Below are 9,298 nucleotides of genomic sequence, written 5' to 3' on the forward strand. Positions count from 1 at the left end.
TATATAAAAAGATTACCAATATCTTTTATTACTAGGAAAATGCAGATTAAAATCACAAAGAAACACCACTATACACTCACTAAAATGGCTAAAACTAAAAAAAATACTGCAAGTGCCAAGTGTGGGTGAAGATATGGAGAAAAATGAGCTGTCTGTCATATACTGCCGGTGGGAATGCAGAATGACGTAGCTATTTGGAAGACAACTGGTAGTTTCTTTTTTTTTTTTTTTTTTTTTTTTTTTGGTATTTTTCTGAAGCTGGAAACGGGGAGAGACAGTCAAACAGACTCCCGCATGCGCCCGACCGGGGATCCACCCGGCACGCCCACCAGGGGCGACGCTTTGCCCACCAGGGGGCGATGCTCTGCCCCTCTGGGGCGTCGCTCTGCCGCGACCAGAGCCACTCTAGCACCTGGGGCAGAGGCCAACGAACCATCCCCAGCGCCCGGGCCATCTTTGCTCCAGTGGAGCCTTGGCTGCGGGAGGGGAAGAGAGAGACAGGGAGGAAGGAGGGGGGCGGGAGTGGAGAAGCAAATGGGCGCTTCTCCTGTGTGCCCTGGCCGGGAATCGAACCCGGGTCCCCCGCACGCCAGGCCGACGCTCTACCGCTGAGCCAACTGGCCAGGGCCAACTGGTAGTTTCTTAATAAGTGAAATACACACCTACCCTGTCACACTGTCATTCCACACTTGCGTGGGTCAAAAGGCAGATCTTTTTTGATATTTTTGAGGAAACTCCATACTGTTTTCCACAGTGGCTGCACATGTCTGCATTCCCACCAGCAATGCAGGAGGGCTCCCCTCCCTCCGTACCCTCGCCAACATTTGTTTGCATGACAGTGTTGCCTTTTCCCTCAAGAATAAGTTTGGGCCTGACCAGGTGGTGGTGCAGTGGATAGAGCATCGGACTGGTATGCAGAGGACCCAGGTTCGAGACCCCGAGGTCACCAGCTTGAGCCCAAGGTCGCCAGCTTGAGCAAGGGGGTCACTGGCTCTGCTGTAGCCCCATGGTCAAGGTATATATGAGAAAGCAATCAACGAACAACTAAGGCAGGGATCGGGAAGCTTTTTGGCTGAGAGAGCCATGAACGCCATATATTTTCAAATGTAGTTCCGTGAGAGCCATACAATGATCCATGTAGGTTATGCATTATCCAATAAAAATTTGGTGTTGTCCCGGAGGACAGCTGTGATTGGCTCCAGCCATCCGCAACCATGAACAGGAGCGGTAGGAAATGAATGGATTGTAATACATGAGAATGTTTTATATTTTTAACATTATTATTTTTTATTAAAGATTTGTCTGCGAGCCAGATGCAGCCATCAAAAGAGCCACATTTGGCTCTCGAGCCATAGGTTCCCAACCCCTGAACTAAGGTGTCGCAATAAAAAAACTAATGATTGATGCTTCTCATCTCTGTTCTTGTCTGTCCCTCTCTCTGATTCTCTCTCTGTTTCTGGGAGAAAAAAAAAGTTTGGAAAAGCTCTCGCTGGTTGGCTCAGTGGTAGAGTGTCAGCCCAGCATGTGGAAGTCCTGGGTTCAATTCCCAGTCAGGGTACACAGGAGAAGAACCCATCTGCTTCTCCACCCTTGCCCCTCTCCTTCCTCTCTGTCTCTCTCTTCCCCTCCCGCAGCCAAGGCTCCACTGGAGCAAAGTTGGCCCCAGGCACTGAGGATGGCTCCATAGCCTCTGCCTCAGGCACTAGAATGGCTCCTGCAGCAACAGAGCAATGCTCCAGATGGGCAGAGCACCGCCCCCTGGTGGGCATGCTGGGTGGATCCCAGTTGGGCACATGCGGGAGTCTGTCTGACTGCCTGCCCGCTTCTTCAGGAAAAAAAAAATGTTTGGAGAGACAGATGCTGTTGCGCTCTTGACAGATGCACAGCATTAAATCCAACAGATGCGCTTCACTTTATGGTACTCTATTGCTGGCCTCAAGTGGAGACTGAAAGACAACTTTTACGTACATCTTTGAACATGGGTTTATTTCTTTTAAAAATACTTTCTAAACTGCCAGATTATCAGCAAAGTATCCTTTTATTCAGCAAACAATTGCTTAGCTACTCCTCAATGCCCAGAGCTACTATTTTAAAAAAAGGAATACTAGGTAGTGTTTAACAAATACATTTTCTTTTAGGGGAGAGACAGATGAACAGACTGTCGCCATGCAGTAAGACAAATACTCGCACAGAGCCAACACAGGGGGCATGGGAAACAGGCAGGAGCACCAGCCTCGGGGAGATAGCATAAATTCTTCTTCTGTCTCCAAATGGCCAGACATTTCAGCAGGCCCTGCGTCTCCTCTCCTCTTCCCCCCAAGGCATGCTTAGAATAGGGCTCTTGTACAGCGATGCCTCAATTACAGCTGCGGGCCAGTGGGCCGAGGCCATGCTGGGCACAGTGTCCCATACCCTCCGGTTCGCTGGCTGAGCCCAGCCCCCCTGGGGACAGGCCATAAAGGCCTGCGTGCAGAGTCACGCTGAAGGGAGAGCTCTGGACTCCACAGAACCGCCGCCTGCCTCCTGTTCTCTCGGGAGCCATGAAGTACCCGCTACTCGCTCTCGCCATTTTTTTACTCCTGGCCCCGTTGGTCTCAGGTAAATGGGATCTCGGGGAAGAAGAAACACCGACTCGGAACGGGGTCCTGCACAGGGCGTCCCAGTTATCAAACTGGCCGCGGGAGCGGGGGCCGGGCTCTCACAGGAGGGGGCGGAGGCTTGTCTTACTCCTTCAAGACCCATCTGAGAGATCTCAAGGGTCGCACAGTACAGCGGGGTCCATGAGTGCAGCTGAGGGAGGACAGGGGGACGCCACGGACTGGATGAGGTGCCCTCCCAGACCTCCCTCGGTGCTGTCACTCGGGGCCAGCTCAGTCCCGCCACGCCTCGCTTCCCTCTGCTGCACCAGGTACCGCCACCCAGAGCGACGATTCTGTGATGTTATTTCTCCCAACTTTCTTGGTTCTTCAGAGAAGGTCACCTTCTTATTTTTTTTAAATGGAACCACTTTATTTTATTTTTAATTTTAATTTTTTCAGAGACAGAGAGAGAGTCAGAAAGAGGGATAGACAGGGACAGACAGACAGGAACAGAGAGAGAGAGATGAGAAGCATCAATCATTAGTTTTGCGTTGCAACACCTTAGTTGTTCATTGATTGCTTTCTCATATGTGCCTTGACCGCGGGCCTTCAGCAGACCGAGTAACCTCTTGCTCAAGCCAGCGACCTTGGGTCCAAGCTGGTGGGCTTTTTGCTCAAACCAGATGAGCCCACGCTCAAGCTGGCAACCTCGGGGTCTCAAACCTGGGTCCTCTGCATCCCAGTCCGACGCTCTATCCACTGCGCCACCACCTGGTCAGGCCCTTCTTATTTTTAAAATTTTTTAATTTTGTTCTCGAATGTGGAGAATAGAGCGGGGAAGATTATAAATATCTATAGAACCTTAAGGTGGGAAAGGAAGAAAAATATTCTGAGTGAACGGGGTGGGGGGGAATTCACAACTGCGGGAAGTCTGTGTCAGATTTCAGCTCTACTTATGTACACAGTCTTCTTTTTAATTAATTCTACAGTATATACTTACAAAACTAAGATGGGGCCACTGAAAGCATTTTAGAAGTAAAGAAAGTTGGCCACCATTTCATCACTGCTCATATTTTTTAAATTGTCAACCAACTGGTGAACCAGTTTGCAATCTGCCATTTTTAAACTTAAGAATGTATTGGGAAAATTTTCCTAGGTCTTGAAATACTCCTTGGACATACAATGTGCAGTAGATGCTTGTTAATTTGTCACATTTCTGTACCAGTATTAACTGGGAGAGCCCCTCATTGCGTGTCATTGAATTATTTTTTCCAGTGTGTCACTGTCCTAAACACCATTGTACATCCTTGTTAATATATCATTGTAAGATTCTCTGCTTACACAGATAAATTTAAGAAGTTCCCTTGTTTGGTCAAAATGTAATAAGAGAAAGTAGAAAATATTGCCAAGTGATACCATTACTGTGTTACTATCTTCAAACTTTCTATTTCCTATTTCTTATAAGTATTTTCTAATGTATTGGTTATTTCGACAATTTGTCATTGACTGATCTGAGGCACAAAAATTTCATTTGCATGTTGTCAAGTCTGCTGGTATTTCCTTTGCATTCTTCCACCAACTTAGTAAGTTCTCCGTGTTAACAGATTATTCACCATGCTTACAGAGGTTCTCTGTTTTGTTTTAAATTTTAAATATTTTCTTTATCCGCATATCAGAATGTGTTATCATTTTACTTGGCTAGCCTCAACGAAAGCAAATTCGTCAACAATATTTTCAAAATCTATATCTTCACTTATCTCACTTTTTGTTGAGAGAACTCCCACTTTGGACAATCTTGTGAATAAGTAATGAGCTCCCATACTTTACAAGTAACTTCAGCTGGCTGAAACTCCTTCTACGGGTTTTTCATTATTTGGGGGGGGGGGTGGTGTTTTTTTTTGCCATTGAACTCAAATCCGTATTTTATGTGTGGCACAAAGTGAGAAACAAACTTTTTATCTAGAGGAAATGAGTCAATAGTAGAGGGTTGCATCTGAAAAAATGTTTCTGGTTGGTCAGCTCCCTGCAATACCGAGTTGAGATTGTGTGACTTCTCCCTCTGTCTCTGGAACTTGGATGACAGACATCGCAGACTTGCAGGTTTTACCCTTTCTGAGCCCAAAAGCCTGAGAAAACCCCTCCGTTCCCTTTCTAGAAGAACACAAGCAAGTCAGGAGTATTCTGTAAGATTATCTAAGTCTAACCCAAGATCTAGAGACGTTAGATGTGCAACCCTTAGACAGGACATTTGGAAAGATGTCCCTGTGTGTGTGTGGTATGGTGTGTGTGTGTGTGTGTGTGTGTGTGTGTGTGTAATATTAAAAACGAACAGAATCAACAGTATCAACAGAACGCCAGGGCCCAGAGAAGATCAGGATGGAAAGGAAGGAAGCTTGGTCAGGGGTTTCCATTCCTAGAGCCCAGCTGAAGAAAAACATGAATGTTATCTTCACAGAGATGTTTGGGACCCTGGGGTAGAAGGGGACCGTGGAGGGGGTGGCGGCAGAGAAAGCTGAAGGCCACGAGCCACTACGGAGAGCCCTGGCAGATACAAAAGAAGAAAAGAGGAGGTAGAATAAGAGAAAAATCATGAAAACAAAGAAGTCAAGCCATCTTTCTGTTCCCCAGACACTGGCCCTTCCCTTGCTCCCGGCCTTCGCTGCTGCTGCTCCTGCTCCTCCGAACGCTTCTCTCGTTGGTCACACAACCACCTCCTTTTCCTCCTTCCTGTCTACGGTTGAACGTCATCTCCTGAGTGGCCACGGCCTCCAGGCCCCACGCAGGCTTCTGATTTTAGCAGTGAGAGGCCCGTGCAGAGATCCGTATAAATCTATGTGTGTGAATATTCTGTCTGCAAGATCTCATTGAGTCCTCAGAGGAGGATTAAGCAGATGATAAAAGATAATAATAATAGTCACAGTAATCATCAGAACTCAAAAATGATTCCTCTCTGTGACCTCACATTATTATTATTATTATTATTATTTTAAATTTGTGGCACTTACCACAAACCGTAGTCACCTTGTTTATTGGTTCACTTGTTTCTTTCTTGTCTTTCTGTTCACTGTGTGTTCCCGTCATCTCGCAGAGTTTTGGGCATAGTAGGCACGGCACCCCTTGTATATTTGTTGGTGGGGTAGAGAGCAGTAAGTTAAGCAACGCAGAACAAGGTAAGACAGAGTTGCAGCATCTCCTCAGGGCCTTCTGTGCGTACACACCACGTGACGAGAGCATGTGGATGTAACACGTGCCCACACGCACGCAGCCACGTCCTGCAGCGTGTCCCCCGATGGCCCTATTGCTCGTAGACCGCCTTTCGGTGTTCCAGTTCCAAACTTTTGTAGAATGTATTTATCTCTCAGAAATATGTTTATCTAAATATACATATATATATATATTTAAAATTATATTTATATTTAACAATATATAAGGCAAATCTAAAGTTACGTTTCAAATGCAATTTGTACGACCTCGAACGCATGTGAAGACATTTTGAAAACCTCACCAAGCATCAACAAGAAAAGCCATATGTGCTTGGGTAACAGTGAGAAGCATTACAGAAATGATTTGAGAATTTTTGTAATTTAAAATTATAGTTTGTGGGGGGGGGTTGTTTTTTTGTTTTTACTTCTATTTAGGTTGTTCCATTTTTATGAGTATAGGGGTTTTATACTCAGAAGTAATCACGTGTTATATGTTTTTCCACTTAAAACAATGGGACACACCTGGCCTGTGTTTATCTGCAGAATTCTGGTTTCAGAAAGGCTCATGTATATAAAAAAGTTCTGTGTGTGTATATATTTATAAAATCTCATTTAATCCCCAGAGTCAGCCTTTGTGATTAGGAAAAGAATAGCAAAGCAAGTGGGCAGGGACTTGAACAATCAGTGTGCAAGACACGAGCATCGGTGGCGGACCTCTGATTTATCGGCTCGATCTGATTCCTTCTCGCAGGGAACTGGATTGTGAGCAAGTGTGCACACAAGTGGGGAGTGTGCCGGAGCAAGTGCCGAACCGGGGAGCTACTCGTAAACCCTACCACTGACAGGTGCAGCAAGCAGAAACGGTGCTGTGTTCTGTCCGGCAAAGATATGAATCCTCTTCTCTGTGGTGGCCACGTGGCGACAACGGCAGAAGTATCAATAGAGTCTTTCAGCGCTACGGGACCTATGGCAGGAACTATGGCGGGAACTATGGCGGGAACTATGGCGGGATCTATGGCGACGGTGCACGTGACAGTGCCAGTGACGCCGGTGCCTGGGTCGCCGCAGGTGCCGGGGTCGCCGGTGCCGGGGTCGCCGGGGTCGCAGGTGCCGGCACAGATGGGAACCACGGCCGCCCCTTGAGCATTCCAGCCTCTGTCTCCTGGAGACATGGGATCCCTGGTTCATTAAAGCAAAAGGCCTTATTTTGATGTCTGTCTTCTCCCTGCTTAGCCCCGCCCCCCACACACTCCACCCCACAGGGTTTGGAAGGGCATCACGTATCTCCACAGCACCCACATTTTCCGGCTGAGGCTGCAAGTAAGAGAGAGGCCAGGCACAAGCAAAGGTTAGTCCAAAGCACATATTAAGGACAGACAGACAGAAACAGTGTCATCCTGGAAGACAGCTTCCAGCCCACAGGGCCCACAGTCTGCCTGTAGCTGGGTTCTCAAACTTTCAATTGGATCAGGAACCCCCGGAGACACCGCTAGCTCTGGGCCTCATCTCCCATCTCTGATTTTGCGGCGGAGCCGGAGCATTAGCATGGCTCACCAGGTTGCGGGCACACCGATGTTCCCTGTCCGGGGACCACCCTTTGAAAACCACAGGCCTATAGTATGGAATGGGGGCAGAGCTCCTTCTACAGGTTAAGGCACTGCCTATGCATCTTTGATGTGGTGAGCAAGACAAAAGCATTCCTACAGAGTGCTTGGATAGTCATTTCTGATTACATTTTGTACAACAACCTCAGAATGTGGCCCTGGAGGGTTGGCTCAGCGGTAGAGCGTCAGCCTGGGGTGTGGAAGTCCTGGGTTCGATTCCCAGTCAGGGCACACAGGAGAAGTGCCCATCTGCTTCTCCACCCCTCCCCTTCCTGCTTTTCTCTCTCTCTTTCTCTCTCCCATCTGCAACCATGGCTCCATTGAAGCAAGTTGGCCCCGAGCGCTGAGGATAGCTCCATGGCCTCCATCTCAAGCACTAAGAAGAGCTCGGTTGCTGAGCAACACCCTAGATGGGCAGGCATTGTCCTCTGGTGGGTTTGCCGGGTGGATCCTGGTTGGGGCGCATATAGGAGTCTGTCTCTCTGCCTCCCCTCCTTTGACTGAATTTAAAATTTTTTTTTAAATAAAAACCAAACAAACTCAGAATGTACTTATTATGACCTCACGTCAGAGAAGAAGAAACTTGATGTATAAGCATTAGAATTGGGAGAGATTTTACTGACTACTGAGAGCATTCTGTCACTACACTTTGATGTCCAGTTCCCTCCTCTCCCTAGAAATCCTCAATCATAGATTCCAACGTGACAGGATAGAAGATCAAGATCCCCGTAGCGTGACCTGAAGATGGGGGCAGATGCTCACTTTAAGCTGTCAGATTTCTCCTGGAGGAGCTATTTCTGCACTGATAAGAGAGCACAGTGTGTCCCAGTCATCCATCTACGCCTTGGGCCCGCATCCCTGACACCTGGACAGGGAGAACAGGAAAGGCCGTTGCTGTCTCTTTCTGGACACCCATGGTAGCCATGTTTCGGTCAATCTCCGTCTTCCTACTTATGGAAGGGTAGGGTTAGACTGACTGTTTTTCTCTTCACCTTTGTCATGCTGGTGTCCTTTCGATTCTGAAAATAGTTTAGCGTATGCCTTGTGGGGTCCACTGCACCTGTGACCCCCATTAGGGGGCTAAAGATTTAGTGTTGAGAAAATTAAAACAATGGGAGAAAACGTGGGTGGGAGGGTTATCTCCATTATAACGCGTGAGCCCATGAATGCCATCACAGAATCCTTGCCCTTCTTTGCTTGATTTCTAATTAGTAACATCCAGTTACTGATAGATCCATGTGAATCTGCCAACCTTAGTATGTGCCGTCACTTCTAGCCCCACTGCTAGTGTAAAGATTCATCCCTACGGCTTGCCCTGGGAATACGGCGATAGCCTTCCTGTTGATCGCTCTGCATTTCTTTCGCACACACCCTCATCCATCCCCCTACTTGGACAGCCAGTCATTTGTTTTCTCTTTCCCCACAAAAATCTAATCATCAAAGTCCCCTCTGGCATCATCGCCGCAGCATCCTAGCCAACACTGCGGTTCAGACCTCGCTGTTCTTCACAACCGGACCCTGGATTGTGTCTCCAGTGTCATCTCCTGTCACGCGCCCTCAGAACATCCTACGCTTCATACTTATTTGTGACGAACTTGAGCTCGCTGGGTTGCTTCTGGATTGGCGTGTTTGTACATACACGGTCCACTTTATTCCCCTCCTCCAGAGGACACTGATCAGCACAAGGCTTCGCCCAAAACAGAACAAACAGCGCCTCCTCCTGTTCCCTATTATTATGACTTATCCAAAATTTGTCATCATGTCACATCCTGTTCTATATGTCTGCTTGTATGTCTTCTCCTCTGCTAGACTTTGAAATTCGATTTGAGGAAAATAACTCTTTCTATCTCTCTTTTTCCTACCCTCCTCTAACTAGATTCCTTTTTTTTTTTTCTGAAGCTGGAAACGGGGA

General features: G+C 47.4%; 1 non-coding gene across 1 annotated transcript; it reads left to right on the forward strand.

Moving 5' to 3' along the window:
* Positions 1-7,541: 7,541 nt before the first annotated feature.
* Positions 7,542-7,617, forward strand: TRNAP-GGG (transfer RNA proline (anticodon GGG)). The gene has a single exon. It is a non-coding gene; the product is annotated as a tRNA-Pro (tRNA).
* The last annotated feature ends 1,681 nt before the right edge of the window (positions 7,618-9,298 follow it).

The sequence above is a fragment of the Saccopteryx bilineata genome, chromosome 6 (assembly GCF_036850765.1).
Source record: "Saccopteryx bilineata isolate mSacBil1 chromosome 6, mSacBil1_pri_phased_curated, whole genome shotgun sequence".
NCBI lineage: Eukaryota > Metazoa > Chordata > Mammalia > Chiroptera > Emballonuridae > Saccopteryx > Saccopteryx bilineata.